General features: G+C 43.1%; 1 long non-coding RNA gene across 1 annotated transcript; it reads right to left on the reverse strand.

Annotated features, from left to right (window-relative positions):
• Positions 1 to 5,580: 5,580 nt before the first annotated feature.
• LOC129022565 (uncharacterized) lies at positions 5,581 to 20,726 on the reverse strand. The gene is made up of 4 exons (XR_010125266.1): positions 20,666 to 20,726; positions 20,312 to 20,382; positions 15,820 to 15,877; positions 5,581 to 5,669 (listed from the first exon to the last, which is right to left on the reverse strand). It is a non-coding gene; the product is annotated as an uncharacterized LOC129022565 (long non-coding RNA).
• Positions 20,727 to 21,530: the final 804 nt, after the last annotated feature.

The raw sequence follows: 21,530 nt of genomic DNA on the forward strand, positions 1-21,530 counted from the left end.
TGTCCTGAATTTCCTATTTCTGCAGAATGGACAGAAAAAGCTGACTTCCAGCAGACATTCCATTATAGTTTGACCATAGCTACATGGGAAGTTATGCCAGTGGACATTCCTTTGGAGACAGTTTCTGGTTCTCAGTGCAGAGAGCAAAGAACATTCTTCCTTGGAAATTGCCTCCACTATTTTGTAAACAGGAGAGGACTTTTCAAACCTGGTTTTCAAATAGCCAGAGGCTAATTGTGCCCTCTCCAAGTTAATCATATACTGGGCTTCCTCTCTCAACTGCTCTCACAAAGCTTGCTGATTTCTCAATAGCACTGAGATACTTGAAAATAATTGATTTCTAGATGCCTTTCATAATTCTGGCTCTGCCATTGTCGTCATTTTGTGTCTCCTACTATAAAGGTTAGGGAAAACCCTTGCTTGGCAAGCCAGCAACTCAGGTATGTTGCCTCAAGGTGATTCTGCATCCATCACTGGACCACCAGCTGAGGTCCCCACACTTGCTTCACTTTGCTGAGTCAACAGTCGTACCCCATTGTTTTGAGAATAATGCTCTTAAGTGTTGCATTTCTCCCCAAACCTCTCCTCATCCAGTGCCAGAAACGTGAGAGCTACCTTTGCTTTCTCCCACTCCCTCGTCACCTGTATCTAATTCATCACAAATCCCCGTCCACGCTACCCCCAGCATTGCTCTCAAGTCAGTTTCTTCTCTTCCATTCTAATCTCCCGGTGCTTAGTTCTGGCCACCATCATCATCATCACAATATATGTTTTTAAAAAGGCACATTTCACACTGGCTACCCTGTTTCTAGTCTTTCTCCTTCCGAATCTATTCTCCACACTGTACCCAGTGTGGTCATTCTAAAATAGAAGTGCGATCATATTACTCTTTCACTCAAAACCCAACCTCCAGATAAAGGGCAAGTGTCCAGACATGGGACTCATGCCTCTCCTTAATCTGGCTCCTGGTAGCTTCCTCCCTTGTCATGTCTTTCCCTTGCACTCTACCTTCAAACATCGTGAACTCTTTGCAATCCCCCAGTGCTGAAGGTTTTTCCTCCTCTTGCGGCCTCTGGGATATTGGTTTATGCTTCTCCTGTCTGGGATGCTACCACCTCAACCCTGGCCGGCTCCTGCTCGGTCTGCTGCTGTCTGTCTGTCTGTCTGAACGGCTTTCTTGACAGTGCCTATGTGATTCTAGAGGAAGGGATCCTGCCACTCTGTTGACTTCCTCATGGTGCACAGGACCTGATATGGGATGGGGAGCAGGGAAGTGCTGGGCAGAGAAGAGCAGAGTCCCTGGTGAGGGCTTTACCCTCGGGCCTGTGCCTACGGACCTAAGTGAGGATAGGCATTTCTGGTTTTGAGTTCAAGAAGTTGCCTTTTGGCCTGCCACACCCCTCCCCCCATCCTATGCCTATAAAAATCTAGGACCGTAGCGGGCACAGACACGAGTGGCTAGACGTTGAGAGGAGCGGAAGAACACACTGGCAAACACCAGCAGACACGGGCAGGCCAGTGACAGTGGAATGACATAGACACTGAAGACAATTCAGTCAGGGGTGGTCAGAGGACAGTCCAGCCGCTGGACGGCCCGACTCCAGGGGAAGATCGCTTTCCCACTCCATCCCCCTTCTGACTCCCCATCCACCTCGCTGAGAGCTACCTCCACCACTGAATAAAACCTTGCACTCATCCTCTAAGCCCACATGTGATCTGATTCTTCCAGTACAGTAGGGCAAGAACTCAGGATACAGAAAGCCCTCTGTCCTTGTGATGGGGAGTTGTAAACACTCACCCCTAGATACTCCAATGGGCTTGGAACCCAAACATGCTCCCCACAACCTCTGCACCTGCTCATCTGCATGCTCCCCCTATGGGGCTGAACAGTGGGGTTCCAAAGAAGCGAGCCACAGCCCTGTTACATGCCCTGCAAGGCGGATAAGGGAACTTCTCTGGTTTCACATTCACCTCTCAGAAGGCTGTCCTGACATCATGACCTAGCCTGCCATGCCTCTGGGTAGCATTCCATCTCTGGAGCCAGGCCTTCCAACTGGGCTGCTCCCAGGCCCTTGCCCACTCTGGTAAGTGGCTCCCCACTGGTTCTTCTGATAAGACTGGGGTGTGGTGAGTGAGATAGGGAGACACTTGCCTCAGGGACAATATTTGTGGGTTGCTGAAAAACTCAGTAGTCAAGATTCTATTTTAATGGATCAGTAAGTGTGCTTAAAGGAATATTTATAGTTTCGGGTGTTTGAGAAGAAAAAAAAGGTTTCTTCTCCAGCCTTAAAGAGTCAGAAAAAGAAGAATAAAATGAACCCAAAATAGAAGGAAGAAGTCAAGGAAATAGGAAATACACCAAGAAGAGTTCTGTTTCTAGCAAAAAAAATTATCCTCCCACAGATAGCAACTATAAGTGCTGGAAAAATACATAAAACCAACTAACCAAGGACCTTAGAGAGTGAACCAAAGCAAGCACACTTCACAGGAGAGTTGAAGTTCACAGGAAGCAGCCAGCATGGGGGAAATTCTCATTTTTTTCAGCTTTACCCTAAGGATAGCTGCAGCTGGCTTGTGTCATAGGTCAACTAAAACTCCTGTAAATAGCTCACCATTTTTCTGGCTCATGAAAAAGAAGAGAAGGTCCCAAGGGCAACCAGGGCTACTGGAGGGTGGAAGAAATCCAAGAAAGAAGAGCACATGAAATGGGAATCCCTAACTTTGTGCACAGACTCTGGACAAGTCAGTGGGTGACCACTGAACCATGCACAGAGAGGGCAGACTGCACCAGTCCAAACTAAGATCATAACTACTATGTAACCACTGGCAAGACCAAGTTTGAAGTTTAACTCTAACAAAGTTTAACTCTAACTAGCCCACTAAATGAACATCCACATACTTTGTAAACAGAGAACGGAATTCAGAATCTCTACAACATATCTTTGACAATGTTCAGGATACAATTCAAAATTAAAAGACGTATGAAGAACCAGGAAAATGTGGCTTACTCTCAAGAGAAAAGGTAGTCAAGAGAGCCTAACCCTGGGGTGATCCTGATGTTGGAATTATTACACAAAGGTTATAAAATAGCTGTTAAAACTATGCTCAGTGATTTAAAGAAAATAGGCAATAAATGAAAACTTAAGAAATCTCACTAAATACATAGAATACATGAAAAGAACCAAATTAAAATTTTAGAACTGGAAAATAAAATACTTGAAATAAAACTTTTTCTGGATGAGTTGAACACCATAATGGAGGTGAAAGAGGAAAGGATAGGTAAGTTTTAATATACATCAATAGAATTATCCAAACTAAAGACAAGAAAGAAAAAAAGACTAAAAAATGTTTATCAGACACCAGGAACCTGCAGTATAATGTTAAATGTACTGGCAAAAAAATCTCAGAAAGAGAATGGGGCAGAAAAAAATATTTGCAAAATAATGACAGAAAATGACCCTCATTTGGTGAAAGAGAAAGATGTAGAGATTCCAGAAACTCAGAGGACCCCAGACAGGAGATGTTGTATTTTATCTATATATATAGATTATATATGCAGGAAACCATTTTTAAAATATTCAAATCAAACTGCTATAAACCAACAATAAAGAGAAACCTTTGAAGAGAGCAAGAAAAAAATTCTACATTACATACAGGAGAACAATGATTCTAATGATCACAGAATCTGATAAGAGACCATAGGGTGCAGAAGATAGTAGAACAATATTTTAAAATGCTAAGGGGAAAAAAAAACTTGTCAATTTAGATTCTATTTCCAGATATATATGTTTGTTTCCAGATATATATATATGAAATATACATATATTCTCTCTATATATATTTCTATATATACATTTCATATATTTTTCTGAAATATATGTATATATTTCAAGAATGAAGACAAAATAAAGACATTTCCCAAATAACAGAAAACTAAGAAAAATTGCCTCTACAGACCCACAGCACAAAAAATATTAAAGGAAGATTTTCAGGCTAAAGGGAAATAAAATGTCAGATGGTAACTTTCATCTTCAAGCAGGAAGAAAGAGCATCAGAAATGGTAAATATCTAGGGAAAAAACCTGTTTTCTCTTAATTTATTTAAAACACATATGGATATATTTATAATTCTAAAAGTGTCTTGTGGATTATACATCTATATGTATGTGGATTATACATATATATGTATGTATACGCACATAAATAATAGCATAAAGACGGTGGGGTAGTGAATGGATATACACACTTGTAAGATTCTTACATTCGTATAAAATGATACAGTTTAACTCCAACTAGACTGAAAAGTTAAGAATGAGCATGGGATCTTCAGAGAAAACCACTAGAACTGATAAATTAGTTTAATAAAGTCACATGGTAAAAGATTATTATAATCAATTGTATTTTTAAATACCAGCAGCACAAATTTGGAAAATAAAAGCTAAAAATTTATTTACAATAGCTTCAAAAATAAAATATTTAGGAATATATTTGACAAGATATATGTACAACTTACAACTGAAAAGTACACAACTTTACAGAGAGAAACTAAGGAGCACCTAAATACATGGAGAGATAAACCATGCTCATAGGTTGGAAGACTCAATGTGGTTAAAATGTCAATTTCCCCAAATTGATTAATAGATTTATTACAATCCCAACCAAAATTTCAACCAGCTGTTTTGGAGAAATTATCAAACAGATTCTAAAATGGATATCACTATACAAAAGACTCAGAATAGCCTAAGATATTTTTAAAAGAATTAATTTAGAAGATTTGTACTAATTATGTCAACACTTACTGTGAAGGTGTAGTAATCAAGATGGTATGTAATTACAAAAGGGTAGACATTTATAAATGGATCAGAATAGAGTCCAGAAGTAGACCTACACATATAATGCCAATTGAATTTTGGTGAACTTGCCAGAAAAAAATTCAATGGGGAAAGGAGAGCCTTTCCAACAATGGTGCTAGAATAACCCAATCTTCATATGGAAGAAAAAAACACTACAGAGAACCTCACACCACACACAAATTTTAAAAGGGATTGTAGACCTAAATGTGTAAGCTAGAAATATAAAACTTCAATTATGTTTTGTTATTATGTATAAGCTAGAAGTACAAAACTTCTTGGGAAAACATACAAACACATTTTTGTGACTTTGGGGTAGGCAAACATTTCTTAAACAGGACGTAAGTAGTATAAACAAGGAGAAAAATGATCATTGGATTTTATCAAAATTTTTTAAAATTTCCTAAGGGAAACAATTAAGATAATAAAGACAAACTACAACATTAGGCAAAACTATATATATATGACAAAGCACTTGTATCCAGAATATATAAAGAAGTCCTGCAACTCAATAAGAAGAAAACAAAAAAGTCAATTAAATTGTGGGCAGAAGGTTTTTTGTTTGTTTGTTTGTTTGTTTTTTTCTGAGACGGAGTCTTGCTCTGTCGCCCAGGCTGGAGTCCAGTGGCGCGATCTCAGCTCACTGCAAGCTCTGCCTCCCGGGTTCACACCATTCTCCTGCCTCAGCCTCCCGAGTAGCTGGGACTACAGACGCCCGCCACCACGCCCGGCTAATTTTTTGTATTTTTAGTAGAGACAGGGTTTCACTGTGTTAGCCAGGATGGCCTTGATCTCCGTGGGCAGAAGATTTGAACAGATTCTTCACAAAAAGAAGATATATGAATGGCCAATAAACATATGAATACATTATTCTACATGATTCGTTGTAGAAATGCAAATTAAAACCGCAATAAGATGTCACAATACACGCATTAGAATGAATAGAAAATAAAAAGACTAGCCCAGTTGTTAATGGGTACACGGAGCAAACAGAACTCTCATATACTGCTAAACAGAATACAAAATAGCATAACCACTATGGAAGACTGACAATTTCTTAAAAAGTTAAACATACATATTATAAGACTCAGACATTCCATTCTGAAGCATTACCCAAGTGGAAAGAGAACATCTGTCCACTCAAGGACTTGGTTGGGCAGTCATCCTTTGGCATCTGAAGGGGATTTGTTCCAGGATCTCCCTCAGATACCAAAATCCAAGGATGCTCAAATTCCTTATATCAAATTGTATAACATTTGCATATAACCTACATCTATTCTCTTATATACCATCTCTAGATTATTTACAATACATAATACAATGTAAATGCTATGTAAATAGTTGTTTACTATATTTGATTTTGAAACCTATTATTTTTATTGTTGTATTCTAGTTTTTATTGTTTTGCTATTTATATTTTTGATCCATGGTTGGTTGAACCCACAGACACAGAGGGCCAGCTGTACAATATTGTTCATGGAAGCCTTCTTCATAATAGCCAAAATATCTGTAAACCACCTAAATATTTATCAATTGGTGGCCAGGCACGGTGGCTCATGCCTGTAATCCCAGAACTTTGGGAGGCCAAGGCGGGCAGATCACAAGGTCAGGAGTTCAAGAACAGCCTGACCAACATGATGAAACCCCATCTCTACTAAAAATACAAAAAAAACAGCCAGGCGTAGTGGTGGGCATCTGTAATCCCAGCTACCGGGGAGGCTGAAGCAGGAAAAATGCTTGAACCCGGGAAGCAGAGGTTGCAGTGAGCCAAGATCGCACCACTGCACTCCAACCTGGGGGACACAGCAAGACTCCATCTCAATATATATATATATACATTTATCAATCGGTAAATAGATTAAAAAAATGGTCTGCCCATACAATGGAATACAAGAAAAATCAATGATCTACTGATGAGAAAAACAATATGATGAATATCAAAGCCATTCTGCTGAGCAAAATGAGCCAGAAGTACATACTGTATGATTTCATGCACAGAAAGTTAATCAGAAGTTGCCTGGGGTCAGGAGTGGAGGGAGAAATGGACTGAAAAGTACCTTGAGCAAACTCTGGGAGCAATGAAAATGTTCTGAATCTTGGTTGCAATGACGATTCACAGGTTTATACATCACTCAAAGCACATCAACCAGGACAGTTTAAATAGATCTTTATCTTACTTTTATCACAATAAATTGGATTTTAAAATTAATGTGCATGCTAATCACTAGGGAGCTAGTTGAAATGGAATTCTGATCCATTAGATTTGGGATGGTTCCTAAGATTCCACATTTATTACAAGCTGCCAAGTGATACCCATGCTGATGGTCTGAGTTCCACACTTAAGAGAAGCTTCAGACTACGATTATTCAATCCCCAAATGATGAAGCTGAGGAGCATTTTATGAATCCTCTTCTCAGGTGTGATTAACATTACCTCTCTCATGCTTTTAGAGCTGTGTCATGTCCCGGAACTTCCCCTGATGCGACATTAATACTCTGTGAGGTTGCTAATAATAATCACATCTGGCATTTACAAAGCACACACTAAGTGTTGGGTACCGTTCTTACAGCTGTACATGAATTTACACATTTAATCCTTGATGCAAAAGCAGGTACTATTACTATCTCATGTTGACGGATGTCAAAACAAAAGCCCAGAAAGTTTATGAGACTTGCCTAAAGTCACCCAGCTGATGAGCAAATGAGGTGGATTCAAACCTAAGCATCCCAAACTCTTAAACATCCCAGACTCTTAAGCACTGTGCTCTGTGGCTTCTCCTTGGAGGAATTATAATCCTCTGAGTGAGGAAATCTTCCTGCTTTGCCACACTTTATGGAGGGCTTTACTGGTTCAACATCAAATATTGATTGAGCACTTGCCATGTGTCAGGGATTTACCCAGGAGTTGGTGGTCTGCTCTGTGCATACCTCCCTGAAAACACATATAATCCTTTGCCTACTAGCCCAGCATTGGCGGTGCCCACTCTGTGGGTTGTTTGCCGAGAATGCTGACTGTTGTTACTTTGCCACCTCCCTCCATTCTCCCACTGGAGGAGTCACAGGTGAGCAGAAGCAGCCTCATACGTTTCCCTAGTGTCAGAGCCAGAGCTATGAGAGAACCAGGCTATGAGCATCTAGGGATTTGTTGTGCTTTTTTGATCTCTGACTATCAGAAATATGGAGCGTTGTTCAGATATCCCTGCAACTCGAGGAAATTCATTTAAACTAAAGCATGACAGCTGTCAGTGAGATGAAAGGTAGAGCTGATTCTGGAGCTCCTTCCTGCAGGCCTGTCGTATTAGTCCATTCTCACGCTGCTATAAAGAATTACCGGAGACTGGGTAATTTATAAAGAAAAGAAGTTTAATTGGCTCACAGTTCTGCAGGCTGGACAGGTAGCATGGCTGGGAGGCTTCAGGAAAATTTCAATCATGGCAGAAGGTGAAAGGGAAGCAGGCACGTCCTACATGGCTAGAGCAGGAGGAAGAGAGCGAAAAGGGAAGGGCTACACACTTTTAAACAACCAGGTCTAGTGAGAACTCACTCACTATCATGAGAACAGCAAAGGGGAAACCTGCCCCTGTGATCCAGTCACTCCCACTAGGCCTCTCCTCCAACACTGGGGATTACAATTCCACATGAGATTTGGGCAAGGACAGAAATCCAAACCATATCACCTGTCAACATTTCCATCTCCTTGACCAAGTGGGAGTGAGAGACTCCTGACCCCTCTCCTGGAATAAGGATAACATAACCCAGGGCTTCAGAGTTGTGAGCTCCACGTGCTAGCTTGTTGCAGTAAGTCTTGCAGAAGTTGAGTGATGGGGACAGAGACCTAGTAAAGGCTCTCCTATGAGAGCTGCATGATGCATTAACAGTGTCCACTACAGTACAGGAGCCTTTCAAGAGAGATATAAGGAGGAGTTTCCTGAGCAGGAAAGTTGTCGATCACAAGAACAGGTGAGCAATGAAGACAAAACTAAGCTGGAGTCACAACGACTCAGATATAAATCCACCCTGAGGCAGGGGACTGGACCCATTGACCTGCCAGAGCCCTTATATATCTATAAGTTGACCGCAGAGAGTTTCAAATCTGATAGGACTTTGTGAGCACCATATAGAAGACAAAGGAGCTGATCCAAGGGAACGTTGGCCAAGCCCACTTCCCAGTTGAGAACAACATGGCTTAAAAATAGCCTGCACAGCTTCCTGGACGTCCCATCACATTTGCCAAATAGCATTTTGGTGAGCTGAGAATCAATGAATGAGAAACAGATGGATTTAATTTCCCTTGAAATTAGGGATGGGTGAGCCCAGCCACACTGTGGAATTGTTGAATGTCTCAAACTATTTTTTTCAAGTGCCTTTGGTTCAGAAAAACCAAAACCATGGTTTTGCAAAGCACGTTTCCCCTCATTTGTATGAGGGTTCATGTATTTTAAGGGGAATTTGATCTGCATATTTCAACTTCTTTACACTTCACTTATCAAAATGCTAAATAAAATTTCCAGGAAGTCTGAGAAATATTTATAACTTTTTTTTCCAAATTATTTTATTTAGGAAACGAAACAATGCGGAAGTTTGGAAAATCCTACAAAAGAGAAGGTGGGTTCAGGTGGAAGTTCACACTTTTAGGGAGTTCTATGTCCCAGAATTACGCACATGTTAGGTGTGCAGTCACAATGTGCTCAACGAATATATTTGAAAATCTCTTGAAAAGTGAGGGGAAGGGTGGGAAAGTTCAATAAGGACAAGCTTGAGGAAAGGCTGAAAAATACAACACAATTTAAAATAGCTTCTCATCTCTAATAGCCAGGCAGTGTATTCCTAGCAGCCATAAATCTAATGACGCAGAACTATAGCATTCTTGTATCATCCACCAGCATGAACTCTACCATTCTTCAGATGTCTTTTCTCTTTATAAGACTTGTGATAAAGGTGCTTATAGGATGCTCATGAGTGGAGGGATGGCAAGAGGAGAGGGTGGAAGAAATGCACCACAGAGGGTGGGTGGGAGCAGGTGGTGGAGCGAGTGCCCAGCGCCGTCTTTGTTTTAGAGGATGACTCAGACAACAGACTTATGTGTGAGCTCTGAAGAGCTGTTTCTACTTAAAGCTTAGCTTTCGGTTCCAGGGGACCAAGTAAGACACAAGGGGGAGAGATGCAGTCATCCCATCTCTCAGGGAGCTCAGTCTGTTTGTATTGTGCTGGAAGCACAGTGCTTGCTCATCACCGACAGGCAGACTTCTGCTCATAGTGGCATTGGCAGATAGTGCAGCAACGGACACTGCCCAAAAGGAGAGAAGAAGGAAAAGGCAACTCCTTGTGGTATCTGATTACGTTCGTCTCAAATGCCCAGGAGACATTCCCTGGGGATTCCCAGAAAAGCAATTTGAGATGGGGATTTGAGAGGGAGCAATAATTATTGATAAAATCGAAAGAATAATGTTTATTACGATGAATATGCTTCTCATTTTAATCCCCAGGCTGGTGCAGGGAGCGCAAACATGGATTACATATCTCTTTAAAGCCATGTATTTTCTGGCTTTTAAATTAGAAAATCCAAATAGGGTTGTGTGGCAGTGACAATAGGAGTTGTCAAGTATTCCTGGGACTCCCCCACGTTTCCCAGCAGCCTTTCAGGTAGTTAGGTTGATGGCAGTAATTGATTTGGGCCAACAGGCTGTGAGCATGGATGATGTGTGGCATTTTCTGACCAAGATGGTCAATTCTTCCATTCCTCCCTCCCCTCCTCAGAGATCTTGGTCTACAATTTGCCCAGATGTTTTAGCTACACTGGACTTCTCACAGAGGAGAACTAAGCTTTTACTCTGTTAAACCACTGTGATTTGGCGGGGGCGAGGGTGGGGGGTCTTGTTTGTTACAGTGGCTAGTGTTAAGTAGTTTGATTAACACAAGTGTTAATTAGACTAATACAAGTTGTAAACTTACAACCTGTCATTATGATACCCTGATAGTAATAAAGCTGGTGGTTTGGGGTAAGATTCTCAGAAGTTTTTGAGAATATAGTAGTGCCTTATATTAGTAATCTACTGCTATATTAAAAACTACCTTAAGAGGTAGTAGTTTAAAACGACAAACATTTATTATCTCAAAGTTTTTGATGGTCAGGAATTTTGGAGTGGCTTAGGTAGGTGGCTCTGACTCAAAGTCTTTCATGAAGTGCAATCAAAATGCTGGCAGGAGCTGCAGTTATCCAAAGGCTTGATTGGGGCTGGAGAATGCATTGCTCATAGGAGCCCTCAATTTATTGCTGGTTTCTGGCTGGAGTTCTCATTTCCTCATCAGATGCTCCTCTTTGTAGAGATTCTCAGGCAAAGGACCTAACATCATTCAGACAGAGTAATCCAAGACAGAAAGCAAACAGGAAACCACAGAATCTTTTATTGCCTACTATCTCATGTTGCTTCCTCCCCCACCTGTTCATGAACAGTAAGTCACTAAGTCCAGCCACACTCAAGAGGAGGAGAATAGGTTTCACCTTTTCAAGAGGGTTTCAAAGAATTCGTGAACAGATTTTAAACTATATACACCCCATTACCCCAGAGTGGGTTTGTAGGTAGCTAAGGGGGTAGAATGGTGGGTGGCACCTAAGGTGGGGGGTTCAGTGACCCAACATAAATCAGGCTAATAGAGTGTAATGGTGTGACTGCCCCATCTTACATTATTCCTTAATCTCAACAGCGGACAAAGGGAGCCCAGCCATTTCTATTCAAGCAGCCTGGACTGGGCCCCTGACAAGCATCTGCGTATGGAGATACCAAGGTAATTTGAGATGGGGATTTTCTACAGGGAGCACAGAGAAATTCCTGGTTGCTTACCTCTGTGCATAGACATGATGCAGAGGAAATGAACTCTCATGAAACGGGACATTGTGCCGGAACCAGGCTGGCCCTGGCTGTATAGGGAGGTGGAGTTCTGGCATTGTCCTCTGACACAGCCCCCTCCTGCCAACCTCCCAGCTTGCCTGGAGCTACATAGTGTGCTAACTGCTGATAGAAACCCTAGGAGTTTGCAGAGGAGGATAAGATAGATCCTACAGAAAGAGAAATTCTTCCCTTTGCATAAAACCTGTGCAAATGAAGCTGATCTTGATCTTAGCCCATGGCAGGGAATGGCAGTAACACCGGAAATATTGGCTTTGTGAAGGCTGGAATTTTCCATCTTTCCTCCTATATTCATAGTGCCTATATAAGTGTGCACTACATAAAAAGCACCTTGCTGGTATTTTTTAATTAATTGAATGAGCTAGCATTTACCATGGAAGAAGGTATGGTGGCATAAGAGGGTGACAGGAGTTCTAGGTCTCATAGGTTCCTGATGCCAGAAAATTCATCAGCCCAGCCTTACTGATGGCAGCCTTGCACCCTGGGGAAATGGTTGTGTGAGTTCCTATAAAACAATAACATTGGGATCTAATCCAATTATGGTATGACCCACTCTTGGCTGAGCCCAAAGTGTGATCTGAACCATGGGGCAGGGCAAGGACCAGAGATAAAGGTTCAGTTTATGCCACTCCTTCTCAGGCTGATGGTGTTTGCTTGCATAGCCATAAAAAGCAGCCACTGGGGACAGTGGGAGAGTGTGGTAAAGCTGGACATGTTGCATTAGCTTGCCAATCACTATTAGCAGCAGTGAGAATGGGACATTTCCTTAGACTCCCCGGATTTGGACAGCAACAACAGGTTCTGGGGCCACAGTGGTATAACAGAGCTCCCCTGAGCTGCCAGTGTCCAGAATGTGAAGTCCTCTAGCCTAGGGGGAACATAGCTTCTCCTACTAGGAACTGATAAGGAGGAGCCACAGCTCAGCCATGGGAAGGGTGGACTTCTTTCTCATCTTGTCATGGGCTTCCCTGGTTGAGACACCAGACTGGTGAAGTATGACATACTGGTTTGAGTTAGTTTTATTTTATCTTTAAGAGGACTTTTAACTGGACCATCACCCCCAGGAAATGTTTCATGTAAAGAATAGCCAAGAAGGCCATAGATTCCATCCCACCAATGACACACAGCAACTGACCATTCACCCCCATATCCTGCACTGGATTTTCCGTATGGCCAACTCAAGTACACATATTGCTTTACCAAGTGATGCTCATCTTTGCCTGCAATTACCACCGCGATTACATTTCTCCTCATTAGCCTAGATGGGAGGGTGCAGGGAAGGATGGTTGGATCAGGAGATCTAGTTACCACACTCCAACACTGAATTTGCTGGGTGGCTCTGCTCAAGTCAGTTGACCCACCTGTGCCTCCTCTCATGGCGCACATGAGATATGCCATGAGATTGTTCAGATATGCAGTGATTCCATGACTGATTTTCAGTGTTGGTCTCAAGCATGTAGCTGCCACTTGGTGCAAAGCATTAGCATATCTTTATAATTGCTAATGAGGGAAAGAAAATTCTAGAAAAGCTGTTTGGAGGAACCTAAGAATAACACTATGAGCTAAGCATTCTGCCCAAACAATTTTTGTTAAAAGAAAACCAAATTATTATCCTTTTGCAAAATAATAGCAATAATGGCCTTAACTAACATTTGCCAGGCTCTAAATATGTATCTTGCAGTGTCTAAATATTTTACACATTGTTTTCATTCCTTCTTGTTCACCCCATTGGTGAGGGAGACATTCCACACTAGAATTATGAGGATGACCAAACACATTACACTCGATGCTTAACAGATGTGATTGACGGCAGTTATTATTCACATACACTCACAGCTTGGGAGAGGTGAACACAGCATGGGATGCTGGCCACACAGGGGTTGCCCTCAGGAGCAGGGTGAACAGGCACGGGCTGTGGGTGGCAACCTTTGTAGCAACAAGAGGGTGAGGTGCCCCCTGGTTCCTGCAGGAGAATGTGATGGTCTTTGAACAATTCCGAGGTTAGCAGGAAACTGATACCCACTACTCAGAGATAAGTAAGAGCTGTGCCTGGTCCACTTGATAAGGTGGGTTGCTTGACTGGAGCCTTATCTGCAAGAGTGGAATGGAGAGAGGCTCTTGTGGGTAGGTCAGTAGAGGTACTGCTGATTTGACCAGATTTGAAGGCAGCACACTATACCACGCCTCAATTTCAGCCTTTACATGATGCACACATCATATTATTTCATCATCGCAACACTCCTATGAAATATCATTAAGCCTTTTTACAGATCGTGAAATTGAGGCTTAAATGAGGCCACGCAAATTGCCCAGTGTTTGCTAGCTGGCAAGTGGCTGAGCTGGTATTCAAAGCGAGGTTTATTACTCTCAGAGTCTGACCTCATAAGCAACTGTGGACAGGTAGATGTAACAACCCATCTTAGACATGAATCAAGAAAAAAGAAGGACAAAGGGGGAACACCCTACCCCAAATAACCAGAGAGCTCAACTTAAACACGCACAGTCTTTTGTTCTGTCCACATGTGACCTCCTGAGTCCCATGCTACCTTCCGCAAGGCAGCTGAGTTAATAAAGCCACCTCAGTGACCATTAACAGTAGCAGCTCTGCCTCACACTTTAATCAGTGGTCCCTGAAGTGCTTACAAGCCCAGCTGCTCGGGACACACTTTTGATTCTACAGCCTGGAGGAAGAGAAACCATCCAAGCAGATCAATCAGCTCCCAGGTGCTTCAAATTCCCAAGGTCCGAGATGGCACCAGTCAGTCATTCTTTTGCATGTGGATGTTGGGTATGTCAAAGGAACTTGATGTTCTAGAATAAATTCCTCTACATGGAAAAGAGGCTTTAGATCTCTTTCAGTCCAAATCCCTCATTTTACGGTTAAAGAAAGTAAAGTGGCCTCCCCAAGGTCACAGAGTTGGTTAGGGCAGAACCTGCTTGGATCCCTTCCCTAAACCCTTTCCCAACTTCCTCCTCCCATGCACACCTCCCACTCTCAAGTGGAAGAAAGGAGAAACTCTCTTCCTCAGCACCTTTGCAGTTAGGCTGACGGTGTGACCCGTTCCAGGCTCTGTGCCAAGAGGCAATCTGCCAGGAGGAGTCTGGGAGCGGTGTTTCCTCCCTGACAGAAAGAAAGAATGGGCCGGGCGTGGTGGCTCACACCTGTAATCCCAGCACTTTGGAAGGCTGAGGCGGGTGGATCACGAGGTCAGGAGATCGAGACCATCCTGGCTAACATGGTGAAACCCCGTCTCTACTAAAAATATTAAAAAATTAGCCGGGCATGGTGGCGGGCACTTGCAGTCCCAGCTACAAGTGCTGGGCAGGAGGCTGAGGCAGGAGAATGGTGTGAACCCGGGAGAATGGCATGAACCCGGGAGGCTGAGCTTGCAGTGAACAGAGATCGTGCCACTGCACTCCAGCCTGGGCGACAGAGCGAGACTCTGTCTCAAAAAAAAAAAATGAAAGAAAGAAAGAAAGCGTGGTGAAAGAGCTCTCTCACCATCCTCTCCAACCTCTGCCTCCTATAAGAGCCAGTGGAGGACCTGAGGCTTGAAACCAGAGGTGTCTTTTAGCCATGAGGGAAAGTTTAGAGATGCGGACACAGCAACTCAGCCTCATGTGGCTGCTAAATCAACCCCCAAACTGCGCTTCTTGATTCCTCATTTCAGTAACAATTAATCCAAGTTTAAACCACTGTTAGTCATGTTTTCTCTTCTTTGCAGCCAAACACCCTCCCTCTGAGCAGCAGTCACTAGAGTCAGGCAGTGGGTGAATACCCAGCAATGTCACTCACTAGCAACCAGACCCAGGGCAAGAAACTTTTCTCTGTCTCAGTTTCCTTTTTTGGAAAATGAGCATATATTTCTACAGAGGTGCTGTAAAGTAGTGCTCCCCAACCTTTTTGGAACCAGGGACTGGTTTCGTGGAAGACAGTTTTCCCATGGACCAGGGGTGTGGGGGTGGGGGGAGGTTTCAGGATGACTCAAGTGCATTACTTTTATTGTGAACTTTATTTCTATTATTACATTGTAATATATAATGAAATAATTATACAACTCACCAAAATGTAGAATCAGTGGGAGCCCTGAGCTTGTTTTCCTGCAACTAGTCAGTCACACCTGGGGGTGATGGGAGACAGTGACAGATCATAAGCCATAAGAGTCTCATAAGCAGCATGCAACCTAGACCCCTTGGATGTGCAGTTCTAAATAGAGTTTGCTATGAGAATCTAATGCCGCCACTGATTTGACAGGAGGTGGAGCTCAGGCAGTAATGTGAGCAAGGGGGTGGGGGATGACTGTAAATAGAGATAAAGCTTCCCTCGCTCACCCATCACTCAACTCCTCCTGTGTGGTCTAGTTACTAAGAGTCCAGGACTGGTACCCATCTGTGGCCCGGCAGTGGGGAGTGGTTGGGGACCCCTGCTGTAAAGCTTAAATATTTATAAAGATTGTACAATATTTTCTAGCTCACAATTGACTGTTAGCTAGTATTATTTCATTATTCTCTCAGCCTACCTTCACAGAGGCTGTCCAACACAGAGCTCCTCAAAACTTTGGACAATACAGATGAATTGCCTGGCAATCCTGTTTAAATTCAATTTCTGATTCAAAAAGTGTGCCGTGGGCCTAAGACTGCATTTATGAAATCTTTTAGGGTATGTCTGTGCTGCTGGTGCTCAGATCACACTTTGAGAAGCAAGACTGTGGGACCCTCTGGGACTGTTTCCTGCTAGTTCAACCTTCTATCTGGTGGATTTGCACTAATAGTATGCCCCAACCTTCTCATTATACTCATGGAAGCTCGTTCCTACAGTCAGACTGTCCTTATATACAGCAGCATCTTCATCAAATTCTAATTCCTGGGCTGAACCAGTGACTCAGACCCTGCTTCTCCAGGTCTAATGGATGTCACTGTCAATCACAATGTCACCCTCAAAGGCCCATGGTCTAGCCTAGTCAGAGGGAACTGGATGTACAGTAAGACAGGTATATGGAAGAAATCTGGGGCTTTTTGAGGATTTCATTCAAAGCAGGATGCAAAGGTTCATATACTTCAGAACTGGAGCCACTTGGGGACCTTGGTCTCAGGATGATGTATGTTATGATAACCCCCAGGACTAGAATCCATTAGTTCCCTTGATGCAGCACTGTGCTGCAGCCCTGGGACAGGCTTAAAGTTTGTCCTGACCCAGTTCATCTCATCTGCCTGCCTGTACTTCTGTCAGCTGCCTGTGCCAGGTGTTTTCTTCCCCTCCTTCCACTTGTGAAGAAGCTCAAAACCTGCGATGAGCTCTACTTCCTTCCAAGGCCAGTCTTGCCTTCACACACCTCTTCCCCTTCTTCTCCCTGTACTCTCTCCACTGGGTCTCCCCACACTCCTGCCCACCAGTCCTGTGCTTTGCTCTCCATGTTGCTGAAGTTCACCTTCTTTCCTTCCAGATTGTGCCCTCAATTCCTCTCTTAATCTATTTTGTGTTGCATGACTACCATACAGTAGGTAATTCATAAAGAAAAGATATTTATAAAATTTATTCTCACAGCTCTGAAGTCTGGAAAGTCCAATGTCAAGGTGCTGGCATCTGGTGAGTGCCTTCATGCTGTGTCATCCCCAGGCAGAGAACAAAAGAGCAAAAGAGAGTAGGAGATGGCCAAACTTGCTTTTATAACAAGCCCACTCTCATGATAACTAACCTACTCCTGCAATAATGACATTATTCTATTCATGATGGTGAAGCCTTCATGGCCTAATCACCTCTTAATGGTCCCACCTCTTAATACCATCACAATGGCCATTACATTTCAACACAAGTTTTGGAAGTGCTGTGTTTTGATTATTTGTCCCCTTCAAAAAGTATGTTGAAAAGTCTCAGTGTAGCAGTATTAATAGATGGGGCCTTTAAGAGGTGAGTGAGTCATGAGGGTTCTGCCTTCATGAGAAGATTAATCCATACATGAATTAATGGATTAATGGGCTATCACAGGAATGAGTCTGTTTAAAAGCCAGCGTGGCTCTCATTTTCACACCCTTGCCATGTGATGCCTTGAGCCATACTGGGATTCTCCAGAGAGTCCCCACCAGCAAGAAGGCCCTCACCAGACGTGGCCACTCAACCTTGGATTTCCTCAGAACTGTAAGAAATGAATTTATTTTCTTTATAAATTATCCAGTCTCAGTTATTCAGTTTTAGCAACAGAAAACAGAGTAAGGCAGGAGGGGACATTCAAACCACAGCATTCCAACCATGGCCCCCCAAACTAATGTTTTTCTGACATACAAAATGCATTCATTCTATCTTGATGCCCCAGAAGTCTTAACTCATTTCAGCATCAACTCAAAAGTCCAAAGCCCAGAGTCCCATCTGAATTAGAAATCGGGGAGACTCAAGGCATGATTCATCCTGAGGCAAATTCCTCTCCAGCTATAACCTGTGAAATTAACAAGTTACATGCTTCCGAAATACAATGGTGGGACAGACATAAGATAGACATTCCCATTCCAAAAGGGAAGAATAGGCAAGAAGAAAGAGATAACTGGTCCCAAGTATTAATAAATCTAAAACCCAACAGAGAGAACAACATGAAGCTCCAGAATAATCTGCTTTGACTCCATGTCCTGGGCACTCTGGGGCAGGAGTTGGGCTCCCAGGAACTCAGGCATCCTTGCTCCTATGACTTTCCTGAGTTCAGTCTACCTAGCAGGTCTCACGGGTTGGAGTGTGGCATCAGCAGCTCTCCCAGGTTAATATTTCAAGCTGGTAGCTCTACAGTTATGGGGTCTCAGAAGTGACCCTGGCTCCACTAGGCACAGCACAGCCCCGTCCCTGCAGCAGCTCCAACTCCACATTTCGACTCAGCATTGCCCGAATAGAGCTCCCTGTGATGGCTCTGCCTCCATGACAAGTCTTTGCCTGGGCCCCCAGGTTGACTGTGACAGCCTTTAAAATCTAGGTGGAGGTCACTGTGCCCCACAGCTCTTGCATTCTACATGCCTGCAGAATTAGCACCATGTAGATGCTGCCAATGTCTACAGCTTATACCTTTTGGAGAAGTTGATTGAGCCACAACTGGGGCCACTTGAACCGCAGCTGGGGCAGCAGAGATCACTGCACCAGGATGTAAAAACAGAGACCCAAGGTGGTCCTGGACAGTGAGCCTGGAGAGGGCATCCAGGCCCATCACCAAAAACCATTCTGTCCTCTGAGAGCTATGGACCTGTGATTGAGGGCAGCTTTGAAGATCTCTGAAATGCCTTTGGGGTCATTCTTCCACTGTCTTGATGACCCCTTCCATCTGTACGAGTCTCCTTACCCAAGGGTTTGTTGGCCACACCCTTGGTTTCCTCATGTGAACACATTTTCATTCTTTAAATGGTCAGGCTGAAAATTTCAAAAATTTTTCTGTTCTGCTTTTGTCTTAAATTATAAATTCCATCTTTAAGTCATTTTTTCTCTCTTGGATATTACTATATGCAGTTAAAAGTAGCTGCACAACTCCTCCAATATTTTGCTTAGAAGTTTCTTCTACTAGATATTCCAGTCGGACACTCTTAAATTCCACCTTCTATAAATCCCTTGGGCATGGACACAATTTGACCAAGCTCTTTGCCATTTCATAACAAGGATGCTCTTTACTCCAGTGTCCAAAAAGATACCCTCTTTTTCCACCTGACACCTCATCAGAATGGCCTTTACTCTCAGCATTTCTATCAACATTCTGATCATGGCCACTCAAGTAATCTGTAAGAAGCTTCATACTCTCTCTATAGCTCTCCTCTTCCTCTGAGCCCTCTCCAAAATTGTCCTTACTACTCTGTTTATGGAAATCTAGGCTTTTTCTAACCTACTCTTCCAAATTTTTTCAACCTCTATCGATTGCCCGGTTCCAAAGCTACTTTCACATTTTCAGGTATTTGTTATAGTAACAGCCTCAATTTTCAGTACCAACTTTCTATCCATTTTGTGTTTCTATAAACACAGGTTGGGTAATTTATAAAGAAAAGAAATGTATGCTCACAGTTCTGAAGGCTAGGAAGTCCAATATCAAGATGCTGGCATCTGGTAAGGGCCTTTGTGGTGTGTCACCCCCATGGCGGAAGGTGGAAGGCAAGACAGCACGAGAGAGCAAGAGAGCAAGAGGGGGCCAAATTCACTAGTGTAAGCAGCCTACTCTCATGATAACTAACCCACTCCTGCAGTAACAACATTATTCAATTCTTGAGGGTGGAGCCCTCGTGGCCTCATCACCTCTAAATACTGTCACACTGGCAATTAAATTTTAACATGAATTTTGGAGGGGACATTCAAACCACAGCACTCTCCAAACCTCTCTTAGCATCTTCTATAAGCCTCTAGGTTACAATATGCCAAATGCTACTAAGGCCCCTTGTTTGAAACATGTTTGTCTCTCCCGTCACTGAGCTTTCTGAAGGCAGCAACAGCCTTTCATCCCAGATCCTCTTTCTGGCTGGACCCCTCCCCTGGCTCCACCCCAACCTAACATGCCTTCCAGGCACCTGTGTCACTCTGGAGGCCGAAGAGCACAGGCACTTACCTGTGTGATGTGTTTTTCCATCTCTGTTTCATTGCCTTCATCAACCTTCTGATCAAGGTAGCCAGAAGCTGCTGTATGATCAAGTGAAAAAATAAAATCTCTGAATTATTAATCACTTCTAATGTGCTGCACACCCTGATAAGAAATTTATGTATGCCAGTTTAATTAATTCTTGCAACTATTATCGCTATTGGATTTCTATCATCTCCACTTTACAGATGCGGAAATGGAAGCTGAGGGCAGGTAATAGGAATACTGCCTGAGGTTGCACAGCCAGGAAGAGAAGCAGTGGAGCCAGGAGCCCAGCCTCTGTTAACTTCTAGCAAAACGGCTCAAGGAAATACCAGCACAAACCTGGTTCTTGGCTGGCTTCTCCTTTTCACCGGTGGACAAACTAGTGGAAAAGTGGAGGGTCCTGTTTAAAAGAGAGTAGTTTAGTTAAATCACTGAGTTTTACTTCCTCCCACCAAACTATGAGTTGTTATTGCAAGATCCCTGAGTCAATGCCAATCTTCTACAGTCCTGGGAGCTTAAATACACTTGGCAAGCAACACCAAGTTATACAGTTTCCAATACTTAGAGGTATCTGTGAATGCAGATCTTAATGCAGTATATTCTTCTGGGGCTGCATTTTCTGTCTGAAACTGAGAATGTATTTTAGATGATGTGCTTAGCATAGAACATGCTTCTTCTCAGGACTCAGTTAGGATAACAACAAGGCAGGCACATTGGCTAGTGTCAAGTGTGAAGGCCCAATTTAGGCCCTTACTGTGTTGAAGGCTGCTGGGCAGATGCCAGGACAGACACAGAGGCCAGGCTCCAGCACAGTGTCAGGGGAAGTCCATGCCAGGGTGTACTTGATCTGGTCTCCCACATAACATAAATGATCCTAGAGACGAAGGTCCTGCCGAGAGATCTCCAGATGACTCCAGGAGTCCTTGAGGCTGTGAATCTTTGCACCATACTTTAAACTAAATTTCTACAGAGCCCCAAATGCCTGTCGCCTCCTCAGCTCCTTTTGTAAAGGAACATGGGTAAACCGTGGACCATTAAGAGTAGACAAAGTTTTGCCAAGTCTTTGGTGCTATGTAGGGAAGAGCTTCTCAGAATGTTCTACTGGGTCCCTCTAGCTGCGGAGGAGGGAAAATGAGCACCGGGGGTCTGGAGGGATAGCCCGAAGCAGCCCCATAACTTGCGTGGAATGTTTTTGAAGTCTTGT

This window comes from Pongo pygmaeus, chromosome 22 (genome assembly GCF_028885625.2).
Source record: "Pongo pygmaeus isolate AG05252 chromosome 22, NHGRI_mPonPyg2-v2.0_pri, whole genome shotgun sequence".
Taxonomy (NCBI): Eukaryota; Metazoa; Chordata; class Mammalia; order Primates; family Hominidae; genus Pongo; species Pongo pygmaeus.